At 39.0% G+C, this 18,670-nt stretch overlaps 1 protein-coding gene across 7 annotated transcripts in view; it reads right to left on the bottom strand.

Moving 5' to 3' along the window:
* LOC109676129 (RNA-binding protein Nova-1-like) overlaps positions 1 to 18,670 on the bottom strand; it is a 115,578-nt gene that overhangs the window by 16,356 nt on the left and 80,552 nt on the right. For 2 of the 7 annotated variants that reach the window (XM_074068293.1, XM_074068291.1), the window contains one exon: positions 17,947 to 17,997. The exons of the other annotated variants lie outside the window; for them this stretch is intronic. The gene's annotated coding sequence lies outside the window, so the exon portion shown is untranslated. The remainder of the gene's footprint in view (positions 1 to 17,946; positions 17,998 to 18,670) is intronic. 7 annotated transcript variants of the gene reach the window in all.

Raw genomic sequence — 18,670 nt, forward strand, 5'->3', positions numbered from 1 at the left:
CAGTTTAAAAACGCATCACAAAAATGCTGAATATTGTATGAGTTCACGTTCAGCACCAGATTGCTCTGAACTTCTATTTGAGTACACTAGTATTTTTTTTCAACTGTGATGCTACATGCTATGGTCATCTCATTATCTATCTTGATGACTTACAGGCCCATTCTTGGCCATATTCTCAAAGAGAATAGAGGAATTTTTTCATTGACATGATAAACTTATTTTTTCTCTACAAGCCCTGCCAACATTTTGTACCCCATTGTGTCCTTTTACCACTGTTTTCTATGGTAGGAAAGTCCACCTTGCACTCCTTGAGGGAGAGAAGCTATTTATTTCCTGTCCTCACTAAACAATTTTATACGACGAAGGCAAGGTTTCTGGTCTACTCCTTCACTAGTCCTCACTCCCAATCAAAGTGCAGTAAAGTATCTGCAGAGTTCCTTGACTACAGAAAGCACCAGGAATGAGTATCCATTGCAACGAATGCTGAATACTGGGGGTCAGGTTGTCTGTGTGGGGGTAATTGGAGTTTTCCATGGTTTGAGAAACCAAATGGGTCTCTGAGAACACACATTCCTGACTAAAATACAAAATAAAATACACATGTCCAAAGGATGAAAGAGAAATATATTGGTGTCTAGCAGTACAAGCCTATTTTGGCAAGTCGAGAATTATGGGTGTAAAGTAATAGGCCATTGTTATCCAAGTGTCTTTTTACTGAATCTTTTCTCAGCTGCTGTGAATTTCATACCTGAAGTTAGTGATAACAGACAATGCTGTTCATGCACATTTTGAAGTTCAAAGGCACTTGTGACCCTAGCACAGACACATCAGCCATGGCAAAACCTCAAGCCTGGCAAAACTGTGTCAATTCCAAGCAGACTTGGAGGAAATGACTAACAGTGAAACAAAAGCCACTTTAGGACCTGATATTGTTACAAGGATAGAATTAATGCCTCTTTTCTATGTGCTTCCTCTCTTAAGGAGGTCAGGGATGTCACTGAGAGTTCTATGGGGAGATGCCATTGTCTACCCCTGACATATTGAAAGGCTGCCTCTTGACAATGAGCCATCACTTCCGGATCTTCACAGAAAGAAGTTTGTGCAAATGGTCTTGGTGTGAGTCCTTACCATGCTACTAACTGTCTTGTTGTCCATATAGGAGACGCTCTTCTGGTGGGTAAAACTACCCGGAAACCCTGATAATTAACATCTAGGTTACTGAGCTTATTTCTAGAAGAATAAAGGTTTGACTGCAATAAAGTGGATCACCATAACTGTTTCTGGATACTGGATATTCAGCTGGTCCCTGCCTTTCTACTCCACACTTCCATGACTGATTCCATCAAAGTGCCAGGCTCTTCCCAGGGCCTCCCACATATTATAGTCCATCCTATTTGTGTGCTGCTGTTCACACTTCATGGCCACCTTCTGCAAATCTAAAGCATGCCTGTTCTTCACATACCAGGTCCAGATTCTCCCTTTGCCACAGATGTTCCTTGCCAATACAGCCCACACTCCCTCCCTTTCCCAAAATGCCCACAGTATTTCTCTGTAACATTCATTCTAGGACTTTGCTGAATCTAACTCAGGAACAATTTTAGCAAACAAAAGATTGCTTCTAAACTTTCAGATCTTTCTTTGTTATTTTTTATTTTTAATTTGTATATATCTTATTTGTTCTAATCATTTGCTTGGGAAGCATTTTAACCCGCTATGTAGCTCAAAGGGTAGCTTCATACAAATTCACGACAAAGTATCACAAATTTTAATTTCAGAATGCATGAACCTCCCTCAAATGAAAAACTATTCCCTGGTAACACCGCAGTACCATTTTATTGTTTAGTCGCACTTTAGGCAAAGAAGTTTAGGCAAAGGGTTTTCAAGTTACATTAGAGTAAAGAAGATCAAGCAAGGTAGTTCTATTTTAGATCTAGCAGAGGGTACAACAAGCCAGCAGAGCTAGGACAGTTGTGTGAGGGAGGCAAACTCTAAAGGGAGGCCTGAAGAAAGAGGGGAAAGCAAATTCTTCAGAAAAGATCAGTAAACACTTCAGATGGCAACTCTCCTCAAGTGTAGAAATGAATGGTGAAAAAGTCACATCTCAGAAAGAAGAGAATAAAGGTAGAAATGGCCAGTGTGATTGGTTTGGAATCCTAATGAAATGGACAGTGAAGAAGTGACTTCTATCTCTGGACTCCTGCCAGCATGTGTCCCCAGAGAAGGAAGTACAGGAAAGGTCACTGCCTTTCTGCATGCAACATTTGCTTCTCTTCCTTTGTATTGGACCATAACCAGTAACTTTCTCCCTCTGAGAACTCTTTGTAAGGAGATTCATTTTGCAGATGAATGCCCATCCTCTGGTCGGTTCTTCCCTGACTGATCTGAACAATGAGGGTGTGGAGGAAGAACACAGGGATAGCATCCAAACATAACAACAGACACTGGCCGTATCTGCCTGAACTCCTGTGCACACTCTGTCCCTAAGGCATGTGTAACAATCCATAGGCCACCGCACCCATCTTAGATACAGAGTCTAACTTTGCTGATGTTCAGAGGCAGACGCACTCTATTGTCAACTGTTCTGGCCTATGAATGAGATAAGGAAAGAACTTGTAGGATTATAAGTTGAAACTAGCATTCAATGAGCAAGTCCAATTGGAACTTCTAAATCTTAAGTAATGGCAATTTATAGAGAAGGGGAAACCACTTCCTTTATCCCTGGTACGTTGTTCATTCACACTCTTTTTCTCTCTCATCCTTTATTGAAGAGCAAGGAAGGTTTTCTGGCCAGTAGACTGCCAGACAAGGCAGGGGACTGGGAGGAAGGCATCCAGGCTGTATATCAAAATTTGAAGCCAGGTAAGACAAAAGGGATAGTCATTTGATCCTCATGTCCAGTGCTTAGTCCTGATTTCAGATTTAAATTATAATGGAATTCATTATACTACTAGTCTCCATTTCTAGCCAACATTTCCACAGAGGGTTGTTCATGCTTGTTCAAAAGAGGAATGTCAAAGGCCCCTTTCCCCAATTCTACCCATAGAAACAACTCTCATTAAGCTACAGTTTCCATCCCATGCATGTCATCTTGACGACCATATATGAAAGGCTCTGGAGAAACACAGTGAGAATCCAAATTATCTCCTAATGTAAATGAACTCTGCTAGTCAAACTATAAGCCAAGAGGAAAGCTAGTATGGTTCATGCACAGTGATAGGTGGAAGGTCATCTTAATTCAAAGAGTAAAGCTAATTAGTGGCTATTTTTTAGATATGAGAAAAAGGTTGTTTGTTGAGACAACAAAGTAAAGGTAGGTGTATGTGAGAATACAGAAAAGGTTTCCTTCTGGAAGCCTTAGAAAGCTCCCTTTGCTTGGGGTCCCAGCACTATACTGTGGCCCTTTTAAAGAATTATAGATCAACCTACTGTCCCCTAATAGGAAGGTAATGCTTCTTCCTGACTTCCTGTTTGGAGGTCATGCTCATTAAAATGGTTCTCCAGTGGAGGGCAGTGTTTCTGGAGTGAAATCATCCTGTAATTCCTCTGTTCCACCTGTACAAAAATAGCATTAACAGCACAGGATTTGGTCTAAGAATAGAGCAAACCCCTCTGTGAAGTTGCTCTACATGGGAGATGGACCCTGTGCCCATTAGTACTAGACTGTAGATAACTGGGTAACAGCAACAACTCTAAGCAGGTGAGGAGGGGAGGGAGAGAGGGAGGGAGAAAAATGGGAGAGAGAGAAGGGAGGGAGAGAGGAACAGGGAGAGAGGAACAGGGAGAGAGAAGGGAGGGAGAAAAGGGAGAGAAGGGAGGGAGAGAGGGACAGGGAGAAAGGGAGCGAGAAGGGAGGGAGGAGAAGGGAGGGAAGGGGAAAGGAGGGAGGGGGAGAGGAAAAGGGAGAAAGGGAGAGAGAAGGGAAGGAGGGAGAGAGAAGGGAGGGAGGGAGAAAGGGAGAGAGAAGGGAGGGAGGGAGGAACAGGGAGAGAGGAACAGGGAGAGAGAAGGGAGGGAGAAAAGGGAGAGAAGGGAGGGAAAGAGGGATAGGGAGAAAGAGAGAGAAGGGAGGGAGGAGAAGGGAAGGAGGGGAAGGGAGGGAGAGTGGGAGAGGAAGGGAGGGAGAGGAAGAAAGGGAGAGAGGGGAAGGGAGAAAGAGAGAGAGAAGGGAGGGAGGGAGGGACAGAGAGAGAACACACTGGACTGGGAGTTAGGGGACTGGGATTCTTGGGCCCATTCCGCCTACCTGTTTATGGGCATTTCAGACTTTTCTCTTCCTGTCTGAGTCTAAACTCAAATTTCATCATTTGTAAAATGAAATTAGAACAGAAGGACACTAGGAGCCCACTCTAGTTTCAGCATATGCTTACTGCACACTGAGATACCCATTCTCTCAGGCCTAGATGCCTCACTAATAGAATGAGAAACAAATATAGCAAACTATTTTATAAATGAAAGTAGAAAGTCCCTTCTTTCCAAATAAATCAGAGCATGTGAAACATCTACTCATTTAAGCTGACCAATACACAAGAGTATCTTTAATGCATTATACCCAGTCATTGCTTGAAGATTCATCTGAGAGACCTAAAGACATCTGCTGTTTCCCTTTGCATGGCTGGTGACCTATTGGGGTGAGGAGTGGGGAGGGAAAATCTCTTGGCAGGAAGGGAACTTCATGGTATGTGAAAGCTATTCTGTTGGGAGTGGCAAAATGTTATCCTCATAACTTTCCTAAATTCCCCTGGGGAGAATCATAACTGAGTATCAGAAATTTATGTAAATTTTTGGTCTCACTTAAGAGGAATTTAAACTGCCAACACTTGAATCATAAAGCAGTGTGACTATTTTTTTTTCTTCTGGAAAAATCTAAAGGCACTAATAACATTCATTCAACAGATATTTACTTTGCGTGCATACTGAAGGGAAAGTGATATACAAGGGGTAACGGTGGAAAAAGGGGATGATCTGAAATTACCACCAGGAGACTCAAGAACAGGCCTGCTCCTCAGGAAGTATTTACTTCAGAAGAAAAATGGCAAGTCCCTAAGTGCTAAAATATAGGCAAGATATGATAAATATCACAATGCATACTTCTTACTGTCAGAAAGCATATAATTAGGCATCTGGAGGAGGAAAAGAACACATACCATGTGGAATGGGGGAGAGTGGTGAGAGCTGGGTTTTGGTGGAAGCAGATCATCGACTTTATGGGAGAAGTATCATTTCAGCTGTGGCCAGAAGGATGAATAGGACTAAAAAGGATCAAGGAAAGAGGCCATCCCTCAGACCACCCTTGTGCTTCTACAGCAAAAAGTTGGGTTCTACTAACTAAGAAGGACCCATTTACATGTACAGAAATAAAGCCAACCAGAGAGCAGCTGATTTCTTTTAGATTTCCTTGACCTGGGATGGATCGTAATGCAACTCATATCCTGGCCAAGAATCCTGGATACTCCTCTATGTTCAAACTAAATGTTTAGGAAGTAATCTTGTTAAACATATATTTACACTCAAGAACAGAACACCAAGGTTCCTGATCTTGCTTCCTGGCCTTAAACACAAAGACACTATTATATTTTCGAAAAGGAAATGATTCCAGTATCCCTGCCCAGGCTCTGAGAACTTCTGTTTGCCCTCAATCTTCTTCCTTCTCTTCAAAGGAAATCCAGACTTTAACCCACACTAGTGTGGACAGCACATGAGGTTTGGTGTTAAAGCAGCAAGGATGCGTTTCTGTTTAAAAGGTGGGAACACTGTTTCTGAGTGACAACATTTAGTATCACTTCCCTTGAGATCTGCTACCATTAACAATTCAACTGCAGGGCTGGGTTCATTTCATTTTAAAATGTAACTCAAGAGCTTAAAATTGGTAATTGGGCATCTAATTGGGTATGCAAAGGCACTCACTGGATTTTAACAGCTTCAACAGGTAATGTTTAAGAACATTAAAAATTAGAGGAATGATGAATCAGATGCAAATGGAAAGTGAACAGATTTTGGCACTTATAATTTAACACACAGCTAACTAGTGTTTTGAGCTGAAGATGTTCAGTTAGGTTGGTTTCTTAAATTTTCTTATACGCCAGCCATTATCAAAATATTTTACTTTTTAAGTTTGACTTTTTAAAAAAATTTTTTATGCATTTATTCACATGTGCATACATTGTTTGGGCCATTCCTTCCCCCTGTTCCCCACCACTCCCTCTCCCCACCATCCCCCCTTGTTTCCAGGCAGAACCTGTTCTGCCCTTATCTCCAATTTTGTTGAAGAGAAGACATAAGCATAATAAGAAAGACAAAGCGTTTTTGCTAGTTGAGATAAGGATAACTGTACAGAGAGATTCCTAGCATTGCTTCCATGCACAAAGTGTGTTACAACCCAAGTTGATTCATCTCTAACTGACCTTTTCACTTGTTCCTGATCCCCTTCCCATACTGACCTCTGTTACTTTAAGGTTTCTGTATTAGCTCCTCTGCAGTGGGGACACCAAACACTTTCCTGTTTTGGGTTTCCTACCTTTCCCCATACCTCCCATATGTGCTCTTCCTTTAGCATGTGACCCAAGACCTACAACATTCCTGTATTTGCCCTAGGTCTAAAATCCACATATGAGGGAGAACATATGATTTTTGGTCTTCTGAGCCTGGCTAACCTCGTTCAGGATGATGTTCTCCAGTTCCATCCATTTACTTGAGAATGATAAGATTTCATTCTTCTTCATGGCTGAGTAAAATTGCATTGCATATAAACGCCACATTTTCTTAATCCATTCGTCAGTAGTGGGGCATCTTGGCTGTTTCCATAGCTTGGCTATTGTGAATAGTGCTGCAATAAACATAGGTATGCAGGTGTCTCTAGAGTAATCTATGTCACAATATTTTGGGTATATCCCCAGGAGTGGGATTGCTGGATCATATGGCAGAACTATGTTTTTAGATTTTTAAGAAGCCTCCATATTGTTTTTCCAGAGCAGTTGCACTAGCTTGCATTCCCACCAGCAGTATACAAGGGTTCCTTTTTCTCCACATCCTCACCAACCTGTTGTTGGTGTTTTTGATGATGGCTATTCTAACAGGGGTGAGGTGGAATCTTAGTGTGATTTTGATTTGCAATTCCTTTATGGCTAGAGCAATGCTGGAGGTATCATAATACCCGACTTCAAACTATATTACAAAGCAATAGCAATAAAAACAGCATGGTACTGGCACAAGAACAGACATGAAGACTAGAGGAACAGAATAGAGGATCCGGATATGAATCCACACAGCTATGCCCACCTTATTTTTGACAAAGGCGCCAAAAATATATGATGGAGCCCCTTCAACAAATGTTGCTGGGAAAAGTGGTTATCTGTTTGCAAAAAATTGAAACTTGATCCATGTTTATCACCCTGTACTAGTATCAAGTCAAAATGGATCAAGGACCTTAATATCAGACCTGACACTCTGAAGTTAATATAGGAAAAAGCAAGGAATACTCTGGAAGTAATAGGTATAGGCAAGGACTTCCTCAATAGAACCCCAGCAGCCCAGAAACTAAGAAAAAGAGTGGATAAATGGGACTTCATAAAACTAAAAAGCTTCTGCACAACAAAAGAAATAGTCTCTAAATTGAAGAGACCACCCACAGAGTGGGAGAAAATATTTGCCAGCTATACATCAGACAAAGTACTGATAACCAGAATATACAGGGAACTTAAGAAATTAAACTCCCCCAAAATCAATGAACCAATAAAAAAATGGGCAATTGAACTAAACAGAACTTTCTCAAAAGAAGAAATTCAAATGACTTTCTTTTTTCTATTTTTTTTTTACAAAAGTATAACTTAAAAGTGTTCACTTCAATGCAGCCTATCAGCAAAGGGCTGATAGGCAATATGCATTGCTTATGCCTATTGGGAATACCAAAAAGTATGAGCTTTATTCACATAGCATGGTTAAACAGCAAAGAGCATCTGTGAGTTCATTAGAAATCCGGCCTCTCGCTGGGGCATCCAGAAGACAGTCGGCTGGACGTCTGCTAATTGAATGGAATGGCTCTTTTGTGACGGCCTATTCCCAAAGACCTCAAAGTCACTTATGAATACTACCAGTGCCTGCTCACTATTTATTCTTTCAAAGATGTATTTAATTTTAAATACCTAATACATTTACATGATTAAAGACAATACATTAAGACATTGTACTCCCACCTCTGTGTCCATATATTCTATTCCTTCCTTCTCCCTGCCATCCTACACACCTTTCTTTCTTTCTTTGTCTGGAAACACACATACGAATATTCTTATTTCCTCCCTTTCTTTTACAAAAGGTAAAAGGTTTACTTTCTTTTTAAAAAAAATTATATGTTGGTACTCTTGAGAATGATAGATCCAATTTCATAAATTCTTTGTATTAGTATATATTAATTTACAAAATAATGGGTTTCATTGTGACATTTTTGTGCATGCATATTTACTTCCTTTTTAACTTCACTTATCCCCCTCTCCCATTCCTCTACTCCCCTTCCTTTTCTCCCATTAGCCCACCTTCTACTTTCATGTCTTTTTTTTCCCCTCTAGATTCCATGCAATATTTGTCTTAGAAAACATGCAATATTGTCTTTCAGAGTCTGGCTTATTTTGTTTAACATGATGATTGCCATTTCCATCCATTTTCCCACAAACAAAATGATCTCATTCTTCTTTATGGATGAATAAAACTCCACTGTATACATAGACCATATTTTCTTTATCCACTCATCTGCTGTTGGGCCCCCAGGGCTGATTCCACAGCTTAGTTATTGTGAATACTGCTGCAATAAACATGGGCATACAGGTATCTCTATTGTATTTTTCCTTCTTTGTATAGTTGCACATACTCCATCCTGAGGACATATGAACTATTTAACCTGCAGCCCCCACCTTGATGGACAGTGAGTGCTTTCCAATCTTTTACCATCACCAACAATGCTGAATTAATATCTTGCTAGTATGCCATGAGAATAAAGTTCCAGAACTGGGTTGGATCACATGGTCAAAGAGCAATGAATTTATAATTTTAATATACATTGCCATCAGCCTTCCATAGGCATTGTAACATTGTGCCCTCCCACCAGAAATCTATAAGCTATCTATTCGTCATGCACTTGCCAAGAGGGTACAGTCAAGCTACTTTTTTGCCAGTTTGAGAGATGAGAAATTATATGCCAGTGTACTTTAAATTTGCATCTTACTATTACTGAGGCTTATATGTGTTTAAGGTCCATTTGTAGTTATATTCTTATGAATCACCTGTTTGTGTTTTTTTGTCCATTTTCTATAATGCTGGTCATCTTTTTCTTACTGATTTCTGCAGGTCTTTTCTAAGGAAACAAACTGTGCTTTGAGTATTCTCTCATCTTATTATTTCTTTTTGACTCATGCTGACTTATACCATGAGATTTTGGCAATTTTGCTTTGTTATACACCTAAAAAATAGTTATCCACTGATCTTTCTTCTATGGTCTCAAGATTCTCAGTAATAGTTATTTATTTCCTTACTCCAAACAAATCATTTAAAATATTTTTAAAATACTTTAAAATGTTTACATACTTTTAAAGTATTTTGTTGATATCATTTTCCATATTGTGATATTTTATCTACTTAGAATTTATGAGTAGTGTAAGGCATGCATACAATCTTATTTCTTCCAGATTGAAATTCAATTTGTTTTAACACCATTTATTAACAGTTTAGCTTTTTTGCATGAATTCGCAATACTACCTTTTTCATATATCAAATTCTCCAAGTGTTTGTGTTAACCACAAATTCTATATGTGGCCTTCAATCCTACCAGATACCTGATCCAGGGCTCTGAGAAATCTTAAATTCAATTATCTAATGACTTTTCTGAAACTTCATTCTCAAGACACATCTTGGTCCTTATCAGTTGGTCTTCTGTTTTATTCAAACTCAATAACTGCCTTTTTTTTCAGAGGTGACTCAATGTCTGCTTGAACTACTTATGTGAGCAATATAAACTAATACGGGGTCATTGCTTATGATTACTATTGCGGCAGTGAAACCAAGGAAGAAAGGACAACCATAACATTACAGGACTTAAAGTTCTCATTAGACAGTCTTCGGCGTGAACAGCCATGTGCCTCAGATGTATTTTAAATTGTAAACATAAGAAAGACTACTGAAATTCTACAAAAGAACAAAAATATGTGAACTGTAAAAAAAGTATAAAAAGAAGCAACAATAAAATAGTCAACAATCAAGGGAAAAAAAAGAAAACAAATGCTGGCAAGGATGCAGGGAAAAGGGAAACCTTATACACTGTTGGTGGGAATGCAAATTAGTCTACCCAGTACAGAAATGAGTATGGAGGTTCCTCAAAAAACTAAAACTAGAACTAACTTATACAGTTATACCACTTCTTGTATGGTACCAAGGGATCAAAGTTATCATATAACAGAGATAACTGCACATTCATGTTTATCATGGTAGTATTCACAATAGCCAAGTCACAGAATCAGCTTAGGTGCTTATCACCGAGGGATAAGTGAATGGCTAAAGAAAATGTGGCATATATACACAATGGAGTATTATTCAGCCACAAAATGGAACAAAATAAGCCAGACTCAAAAAGACAAGTATCACATGTTTTCTCTCCTATGTGGAATCTAGACTTAAAAAGCAACAAAAGAAGACATGAACAAAGGGAGACAATAAGGGAAAAGGAAAGGTACAGGGTGGGGGAGGAGGGGGGAAGATAAGAGAGGACAATGGGGGCAAATAGGATCAAGCTACATTATATGCATGTATGAAAATGTGACAATGAAACCATTTTTGTACAATTAATACACACTAATGAAAATGTTTAAAATGCCTAATATCTAAGTAAATTTAAACTACGGGAGCCAGACCACTGAAGTAGAGAAGAAAATAGATTCCTTTTAAAGACTAAGAGGTAATTTCCATCTATTCTCAGCTAATCATTCATATTAAATAATTAATAGTAATTCATACAAAATAATATGTAAGACTGGTTTTGCTATGGCTATCTGTCACTTCTCTACAGCCCTACATATTATGTGTGCTTATCATACAAAGAAGGTAATCATAACAGGAATTTCCTTCTTTAAAGAACAAGTAAGGAACAAAGTAAGAATAGAGTTCTGTACTTAATGCTTTGCCCTCTTCTACCTCAGGCTGGCTCTTGGCTATGGATCAATGTTTCCTTTCATTCAGATGTCGTGATAGCATTTGGTACACTTTTACCTTCTTCTTGAATCCAGAATAACTGATTCTCAGGGCTTATTTGATAGCAATTCTATTACAGCCTCAAACCAATTATTTTAAGACAAGATGAGGGGGCAAAAAAGGAGAGGAACTGTACAAACAATTCAACAGAATCCCTATTCTTCTTCTTCTTTTAATGTTTCTTGCCTCTCCCCATTGCCTTTCTTTCCCTGAGCTCTAGGCACTGTTTTAACAAAACAGAAACAATATCTTGGTTGGCAGGAGCTGTGAACAATAAAAAGCCAAGCAGAACTGATGATTCCCTAACAATTGCAGGGCAGTGCCTGAGGGGCTCTCAAGGGCAGGAAATGCCCCATTTATGGGTATCGGGCCACCTGCTCCCCATCTACCACTAACAGGGAGTGAGCAGTGATGACTGTTTTCCTCATTACTTTTTATTGTCTTAGTGCACTCTTTCTTCACCTGTTAAACAGTGAATCTCTTCTCACCAGTTGGCTTGACAGCATGTGCTCTGGGAAGAGTCTGCCTGCATCTCTGAGGGAAAGGCTAAGATGTGATGTGACTGAGCTGACATTTGTCTTTTCTCCTTGTCATGTTCTAACTCATCTTTGTGCTGGGGGGTGCCTTTGAAAACACTAACAAACTTTTTTACTACTTGTTCACCATATTCCCTAGAGGAGCCAGTGGAAAGTTTCCTGAACTAGGAACTACTAGGAATTTGCTCCTGGCCTTGGGAAAAAAAAAATGCAATGACTGGAGACAGGATCAAAGATTTTTGAAAATTCCAATGAGAATGTAAAACTGACTGCAACTCCTTGGGGACAGGTACATTAATGCTTAGCTCACATCCACACATTTACCCTATGCCATAGCTATAACAGGGGCTTATCATAGGTTCCACGAGCACAGTATGGGAGAATTAATGGGGAAATATGCAGGAAGTAGCATGCCCCTGGGGCAGGACCTGCAGCCTAGGTGTGTGATTCACTGTTTCCCACTGTCTTGTGCTGGGAATTTGGACTCTGAATGTGGAAATGGAAGGAAAAGAGAGACAAAGAAACAAAAATATGGAAACAGCTCAGTTCCGATATTACCAATTTACTAATTACTACCATATTACCAATCAATTAATTTACTAATTTATTACCATATTACCAGTTTAATTTTTATAAAAATTACCAAATAAAAAAGTGGGCCATGACAAGAACAAGTAAAACCAATGATTATCGTTAATTTAATTCTGTATACCATGGTCCTCTAAAGAAAAGGAGAAGCACAGATAGAGGACAGAAAACAGCCAAGTAGCACTGAGGGGCAGTTCTAATTTCTGAAAGGTTAGATGACTCATGTTTCATAGGTTTTTCTACATTTATTCACTGAAAGAGCATTTTATCACTTCTTTGAAAATCTCAAAAGCAAGGATACTGTTCAGATAACTACTGTATTATTTTGAGAACACTATTTTCACTCCCTTACTACCTACATGCTTTCCTCTACACCACTGTACCTTGCAGGTAATATGGTCCAAATACTGCATCTCCCTCTGGGCTTTTCTGTAAATCCTAGCAGAATAAGTCAATGGGAACAAAGGGAAAAGTTCGGATTGTACAAAGTGTTCCTGGGCCACTAGTTCAAGGGTGAGACTCAGAGGCAGTGCTCTGGACACCTTTCTTGGAACTCAATCAATTCCTGAATTTCTTCATTTTCCCAAGGCCATGGTGGGTGGCCAGGGCTACAGTCAGCAGATGTAGTTTATGTTGGAATAGTCCTCAAGTTATGGCAGAAAAGCAAATCCCTGTCTAGGGAATAGACTTCAGAAAAGAACTCAAATCAATGTATGAGCCTCATTCAAAACATGAAAAGGCACTTAAACTTTGGAGCAGTAAAACACTTGAAACAAGACAAAATGTTAAGAATGACAGGTGCAAAACAACAGAGATGACACTCACAAATTCAGCATGTGTGGAAACAGAAACATGGTTTGCTACTAATGTCCATTTACAGACACTCACGACAGGAGGCTGCTGGGTTTGAAAGGAATTTACCTAAACTCCCTGAAGTTAAGGGGACAGACTAGGAAATCACTTGCAGACTGTTCCCAATAATGACATGGATGCTTTTTTGCTTAATTGTTCTTGCTGCTGTTATTTGAGACAGGTTGACATTATGTTGCCCAGGGTGGCCTCAAACTTGCAATCCTTCTTCCTCAGCTTCCGGAATGCTGCGATTACAGGGGTATACATTTAAGTACAGATGCATTTTTGAAAGTTGATAATCCGGACTGATGCTTGTGCAGGATAATTGCAATGCTGGGAATAGTCACAGCTCTGAGCATTATTGCAAGGTAGCTTTAATAGGGTGGGAAAGAGAGAGGGAGTGTACATACATGAGCTAGTGGTCAGCTGTAGGAAAGGTGTATGGAGAAGATATACCAGTGCTGTCATGGGAATATCCATTCCAATTTGCCCCAAGTTGGATGTTAGAGGTTCACACTGTGAGGAGTGGAAATCAGGATATTAATATCCTCTACCTTGGTAGTACTGTCCCCTCACTGTCTGACATATCTTAACCTACCAAGACAGGCAACTATCTGAAGCAGCCACTGCTCACAATAGTTACCCTTCTCCAGGGTGACTGGGCATAAAGGGAGGCATCCCATGCATATGAAGCCTGGCCCCAAGTTAACTAATCTGAAGATGCTGGGCCTCCGCCTAGAACTCAACAGAGGGAGAGAAATCTCCCAGCCTGCACTGCCTGTCTCCAGAACACTTCTTCCTGCCAAGCCTGCTCCAGCCTGCATCTACTCAGCACTCTTTCACATGCCCCAACAGGGGCTTTGATTATTTAGCTCTTCTCTTCCAGTTCCCTACCTATCCCTACTCACTCTCAGCAAGACTTCTAAAATAAGCAAACAAAAGCTTTAAATTGCATGTCTCCAGCTTCCTGACTAACTAGTTCTAGCCTACCAGGTCACTACTATAAATTCATTTGTTCATATAATCCCTCATACAGAATCCGTTCTAATTGATGTTACTCAAATTTACATAACAAAAACCTATTGACATTTTTAAAACTGCACATATCCTTTGGGCCAGTAATTCCATTTCTAGAAACTTCGCCTGAGGAAACAAAAGTGAATATGAACAAAGCCTGAATTTCATGGCTAAGTCACTGCATTTCTATAATAATGAAATATGAGTGATAACTTCAATTTCCAATAAGAAGAGATTGGCTAAACAAATTCTGCAATATTTTCATATCACTGAATATTGTGCAACAATTATGAGGCTATAAAATACTTAGTGACATGAAAATATGTTCACTCAGAAAAGGAAATTATGAAACAATATGCATATATATCAAATACTTATAAAATATACAAACTTAACCAATACGTAAATGTCCCCCCAAATACCATGTTCCTCTGAACATTTTTGCGTCTCTAAATGCACCAAATTTTTTGCAAGTGTGTATTTTTTTTTAAGTTAAGTATCCTGCTGGCAAGGTTGTAGGGAGAAAGGTACCCATATACATTGTTGGTAGGAGTATAAATTAGTCCAGCCACTATGGAAATCAGTATGGAGCTTCCTCAAGAAAAAAAAAAAAAGAAAGAAAAAACCCAAAAACTAAAAACAGAAGTCCCATATAATGCAGCTATATTACTCCTGGATATACATCTGAAGGAATCTAAGTCTGCATCCATCAGAGATAAATGCAACCCGTGTTATTGCCACACTAGTCACAATAACCAAGTTATGGAATCAACCTAGGTGGATAAAGAAAATGCGATATATGTAGAGTTTTATTCATCAATAAAGAAGAAGAAATTATACCATTTGAAGGAGAATGGATGAAATTGGAGATCATTAGGTTAAGTGAAGTCAGACCCAGAAAGACAAATGTATTTCCTCTATATGTGTAATTTAGATTTAAAAAAAATGAACATAGAAGGGGGACTATTTGGGAAGAGGAATAAGAGAGGATAGTGGTGGGGATGAAAATGTCATAATGAAGATGTACAAAAATAAACTATCTTGGAATAGGTTGAGATTTATAGAAAATGTGAAAAGCTGAGGACTCCTTTGTACCTCCTATCCAGTTTTCCCTATTGCTCCATTAGGTGGAAATATCTGTCACAATGAATTAATCCATACTAATACAGTATAATTAAATCCATAGTATGTTCTTATTTCCTTACTTTTTATCTAATATCTTTTTTGTATTCCAGTATCCCATGAAGGACACTGCTATTATTTTGGTAATAAAAATTATACTGTTTAAAAAACATGATCTGGGATACCACAAAAAAACCAAGACCACTGTTTTCATATCTTTTCACTCCTTTACTACCTACAGGGTTTTTTTTATATACCACTGCACTTTGCAGGTGATGTTACTACCAAAAAGCGATTCCCAAATTACATCTCCTTCTGGGTTTTTCTATAAATATGAATAGAATAATATACTGGAACACTGGGAAAGGCTCCATGGAATAGTGTCAGGAGTGACACTCAAATATTAAATCTGCAACCCTGAAGGTTCTGCTTTATGTGAACTTGCTAGGCAAGGGAACCTCCTATTTCCTTGAGTTCCCACGTTGAATACTTCTGAAGACTGCTAGTTAAGGTGGAAAACACCCCCAATACTCAGTTTATTACAGAAAAATGATCTGCTGAAATTGCTGGCCTGGAGTTAGTCAGTGGAGTCTCCTGTGTGCCGCTCTGGTTCTGAGAACTGGCTTACTGACCAGTTATTTGTTCTTCCCTAGCATCTAAATCCCCCTGGATTCTTCTGCAAAAGCTAATGGAAATGCCAGACGATGCTCAAAGAAGAATGCTTTTTAAAAAATGTTTTGAATTGGAACTTTCCTACAGCACAAGCTCTTAAATAATTGGCAAACAAAAGAACAAAATAATAAGCTGTGCTGAAAGGCAGGGCAAAACCAAAAAAAAAAAAATCTGTTATTAAAGGATGCTTTCCCTTTTTAAAGAAATCTCATAATAACTTTTTAGTTTGTAACTGCATAGCTATCTTTGCGAAAAGGACCTATCTTATTCAGAAGAAAAACAAGTCTTTGGTAAGCTGTCAAGATTAAATGGATTTATCAGCCACATATATTCTATATAGTGGGACAGGTTATAGATAATCTTATCCTTAAAAGGGATACCAGAAAAAAGGAACAATTTCCTTATGTTAAAATATACCTTAGCTTCAAAACTAATATTAATGAATTTTGGATAAAATAACCTGAAGATTGGTTGCAAACAGCTCCTAATTTCTACCTTCCATTCACAATGGAAATTCAGGAACAGAAAGTACCAATACTTCTGTTTCTGAATCAACAAATTTTGTTTTAAATTTCAAGGTCACACTGAAGAAATTCTGTTTTGACTTATTTCCCAAAGGACAACAATTCTAAAATAGCTCTTCTTTCTAAAGGCAATAAAAAAACCCAAAGCTTTGCCCAGCTGAGCCAAGAGTCAGTATGAGGTGGGCAGCCCTGGCTGACATGGCATTTTGAAGACTATACCCTGTGATTTTCCCCATGTCTCCACTAAATGCCTTGGCAAATCAATCCTCAGTATCAACTTTCCAGAAAATGCATGTATTCAGTAAAGTACACAGGTCTGTTATATTTGTTATTACATCACTTGTAAGCCCTCCATTGTCCTGGTTTTGCCCCATGAGAAATACACACAAACACTGAATTCTAAAGCTTCTCACTGCCCTGACATGGCTTTGCCTTTGTACTGTGGGCAGTCATGTTATGTAAGCAAACAAATGATTCTTCCTGCCACATACAGAAATGTATGGACCTGGCTCTTGGTCACAGAAGAGAAATGTGATCTGCTTTCATTTAGGATCCTTAGATATCTGTACTTCCAAGACAAACTCCGCTGCTTCCCCATCAGTGCTCTGCTTTTGTCTAGCCATGGAAAAATCAAGAACCATGGGGCTGTACCCATTTAGAAAGAGTGTCAAGTTGTCTCAAGGATCTATTCAACCTGCCTTGCTCAGGCTAAAATAAAACTTACTGTGGTATCCTTGAAAATCTGGGAGCGCCAAGAAGTCTTCATGTCATTTCTACTCTTTACTTTGACTCAAGAACATTGCTTTAAAAAGTACATCTGGTACCTTGGCATGTGGAGATTTTCTAAGATGTTGGACAGCTCTCCCAATATAGCTGGCAAAAGCCAGTTTTCATTGTCATAGTGAGCCTTCCCATCTCCAAAATAAGTGTCCTGAATAGAGAGTTTATTTTCCTGTAGTCAAGATTTGGCATATTCAAAGTTCACAGGACAAACTGGTGAGGTTGAGCATGCTTGCAAAATAGAGGCACCTCAGGATCTCTACAATGCCTGGAAAGGAAGGCTGGATGTGGTGGCTCACACCTGTAATCCCAGCTACTTAGGATGTGGAGATTGGGAGGATTATGGTTCAAGGCTATCCTGGGCAAAAAGTTAGGGAGATCCCATCTCAACCAATAACTTTAGCTATTTTGGGGTAGGATCTCACATTTCAGCACAAGCCAGCCTAGACTACGAACCTCCTGTTTGTGCTTCCTACATAGCTAGGATGACACGTGTACCAACACACTCAGCTTTATTGGATGAGATGGGGTCCTAGTAGCTTTTTTGCCTGGGCTGGACTTGAACCTTGATATTCCCCATCCTTGCCTCCTAAATTGTTAAACAGATCCAGCTACAAGTGATCTGTTACCTCTTATCTGTACGACTTCAGCTGAGGTGCTTTGTACCTTCATATTCTTATCTGTAAAATACAAATGATAACAGTAACTATAAATCCAAGTTGTCACAGAGATCATAAATAATGTACTTAATGATCTTTACTATAGGGTTGGACATACAACAAATACTCAATAAATATTGGTTATCTTAATAATTATCTCTGAGAAGTCTTTGATATCTAGAACTCATCAATAATTCACATTAGATTTTCTTGCTATTTTTACTCTGGAATTTGGTGGTATCAATTGCCCTGTGGATTGAATAATTCCATTTACTTTTATGATTGTTATTTCACATTAGCTTTAAAGATTTTTCTCCAACACTTTATGCTACTTGAACTTACATGTGACTTGAAGTAACACTGCCATTCTAAAGCACTTCATTTTCATGCCATGTGTTTTTCAGCTATGTTAGAATTAAAATAAAGCAATTTAAAAGGACTTAAAACTAGGCAGTAGATAAATTTGGATTATAATTCAAGTTTCCTAACTCTAGTCACACATTGTAGAATGCCTTGCTATTTTCTTCACTCCAAGCCACAGTCCTTCCTCGGTATCTGAAGGTGCCAGGTTCCAGACCTTTGGTCATGGAAACCAGCAGATGCTCAGGTCTCCTACATAAAGTTGTATTTGCCTACAACATATCACATCCTCCTACATACTTTGAATCATCTCCAGATTGTATATTATACATCA

The sequence above is a fragment of the Castor canadensis genome, chromosome 3 (assembly GCF_047511655.1).
Source record: "Castor canadensis chromosome 3, mCasCan1.hap1v2, whole genome shotgun sequence".
NCBI classification, from domain to species: Eukaryota; Metazoa; Chordata; class Mammalia; order Rodentia; family Castoridae; genus Castor; species Castor canadensis.